The following is a 2661-nucleotide window of genomic DNA, read 5'->3' as shown; positions in this document are numbered from 1 at the left end:
ACATTATTAATCATGGCACTCAAAATAAAAAAATAAGATCTGTTAAAAAGTTGCACTGACTGCCCCACTAGTTGAGCCTGCTTGACCGAAAGCTGAAGGTGCCGTTTCTGGTTTCACATCTGCATGTCACTTGGACTTAGGCGTCACGTTCATTTCATAAATCTCCATCTGTGATTTTTCTAAACAGAGCTATTACAAATGAATACAAACTTGAAACATAGTCTAATTTAAACTAATAAGCTTTGGGCCCCGCTTTGCAAATTTTAAGGCATGTGTGTTTCTCTACTGTAACAACATCATACAAATTTACATTTACAATCACATGCATGATCTATAATTAAAAAAAAAGTTTGGATTACAGTGTTTTAAAATTGTGAATCACAATTCAGCACCTATCACGTTATAACTAATAAGGCAACAGCAGTGTCATATACTACAATACTCCCTTTCCACAGTCTAGCGCGGGGTCAATGAGCCCAGAAACGTGAGAGACCTTAGCCTACGTGGATAACGGGCGTGCGTACTCGAGGGGTTTGAACGGATGGAGGAGGCCCTACACGAATCACACTATTGCAGGCCGACTAGAACAGCAGCTGCTAACAGCGAGGAGCACAACGGCTGTGCTTACAATCACAGGGTGTGCGGAGCGCGCTCAGTCCTTGCGCTGCTTCCTGGGCTTCACGCTGCTCTCCAGGGAGAAGCCATTAGTGTGCCCATTCACGGCGGCCACGGAGCCATTCTGGTGGTCCTTTGCGTGGTCTTTCCATCGGGAGGCCCCCTTCTTGTTGTAAGTCTCATGGTAGAAGTTGGTGAAGAGGATGATGAGGGAGACCATGTACCTAATCTGGAAGTACAGCCACCCCGGTGGGAAGGAGCACGGCCACACGACCCCGCAGGTGGTCTGGATGATGGTCAGCACGAACTGCACCAGCTGCCCCTGTGTGCTGTACTTCTTCCACCAGAGGTACGGGCGCATGGAGGGGATGGACGACAGGCCATAGTAGGAGTACACGAGCACGTGGATGAAGCTGTTAAGCGTGGCGCCGAAATAAGAGTGGCCGCAGGGCACCCAGTTCATCACAAACCACCAAATGTTGAACATGGAGGCGTGGTGGTAGACGGGCAGGACTGTGATCTGGTAGTTGTTCTTGCGCAGGATGAAGAAGAAGGTGTCCACGAATTCTATGAGTTTGGAGAAGTAGTACCACCAGAGGACACGGATAATCTTCGTGTCTGATCCTCCGGCGCTGCGTGTGCCTTGGCAGAAGAAGTCGTACCTGCCTTCCCACACTCCTGTCACCAGCTCGACAAACATATAGAGAGACAGCAAGGTGAGCCCGAGGTTATATACCACTAAAATCCCCCGGCAAGAGAGAGAACGGCTGTTTATTCTTCATGTATTTTGGTCCCAGCCATACAATCATTAAATAAATGACAGAGCAGACCAATGTAGGTAAATAATTGTCTAGAAGAAACCATCCTTTTACTCTGGTATCTCGGGGACCCAGCCATGCCCTGAAGTAGGTGCTGAGTGAGGCATCGAAATTTTCCATTTTAAAACCTCCTCCGAGGCGGCAGCGGCTCCGAGGGCAGCGCGGCGGCGGCCAGCTGGAGCCGAGGAGGATGAGGAGGCGGGAGCAGCGCGGGCACTGGGGAAGAGGAAGGCGCCGCTGTCCACAGCCGGAGCGTGGGCTGGCCGTGACGTCACAGTCGACAATTTATATTTCAAATAAAGTTTTATTGAAATAGAATCCCTGTCATTTGTTTACATACCTGTTGCTTATGACAGCACTTGTTCCACAATAGTAGACTTGAATTGTACTCATGCCAAGGTTAAAACATTTGAAACCTGACCTATTGTAGAAAAAGCTCACATGTGTCAACCTGAGAGAGAACGCCGAAATGGTACTGCATTGGAAGTGGCCCCTTCCTACACGAGAATATACTCCTAGTCTCTTCTAATTTTAATACATAAGCCTCTTAGGGACCATGCATTATTAATTTGCTTTTTGAAGGTATAAACTTTTCTTTTCTTTTCTTTTTTTTGGAACCAGGGATTGAACTCAGGTCCTTGAGCTTGCCAGGCAAGTGCTTATTCCACTGAGCCATCTCCCGGCCCCTAAACTTTTATTTTTCTAGTTTCCAAAATAATTATTTCCTCCTGAGACCCATCAAAGACAATATTAAAAGTACAATGTTTTTAGTTATAATTTTTCTTGTCTCTTTTCCGTTTTATTTCTCCTAACCTAACTCACTTCTTCCATGAAAACATTGATCCTTTCCCCTTAAGGGTTAAGGGAACATCCTACAACTGCTTCAAGCTGATATAACAAATTGACTTCAGCTAACAAGGGATCAACAATCTGACCCTGACTGATCTGATGGAGACAAAAAAAAGTCTAGCTTTGTTTTTGACAAATTATCCTGCTTTGATAGTAAGATAAAAAGAACCTTAGCAAGTCCTTGATGCTGAAGTTTAACTTTTATAACCACTTTAAATAAGTGTAAGCTAAAATATGAGTAGAACATTGATGAAAAGTAGCTTTAGGGGCTGGGGGGATGGCTCAGTGGAATAAATGTTTCCTTGGCAAGCTCAAGCTCAAGGGCCTGAGTTCAATCCCCAGTTTCGAAAAAAAGAAAGAAAGAAAGAAAGAAAGAAAG

The 2661-nt window shown here is 45.3% G+C and overlaps 1 pseudogene across 1 annotated transcript; it reads right to left on the bottom strand.

The window, feature by feature from the left end:
• Positions 1-254: 254 nt before the first annotated feature.
• Positions 255-1599, bottom strand: LOC101562412 (annotated as a pseudogene). Its single transcript, XR_192438.2, has one exon. The product of XR_192438.2 is annotated as an elongation of very long chain fatty acids protein 5 pseudogene (transcript).
• Positions 1600-2661: the final 1062 nt, after the last annotated feature.

This window comes from Octodon degus, unplaced genomic scaffold (genome assembly GCF_000260255.1).
Source record: "Octodon degus isolate 3935 unplaced genomic scaffold, OctDeg1.0 scaffold00024, whole genome shotgun sequence".
Taxonomy (NCBI): Eukaryota; Metazoa; Chordata; class Mammalia; order Rodentia; family Octodontidae; genus Octodon; species Octodon degus.
This window is presented reverse-complemented; position numbering and strand designations above follow the sequence as displayed.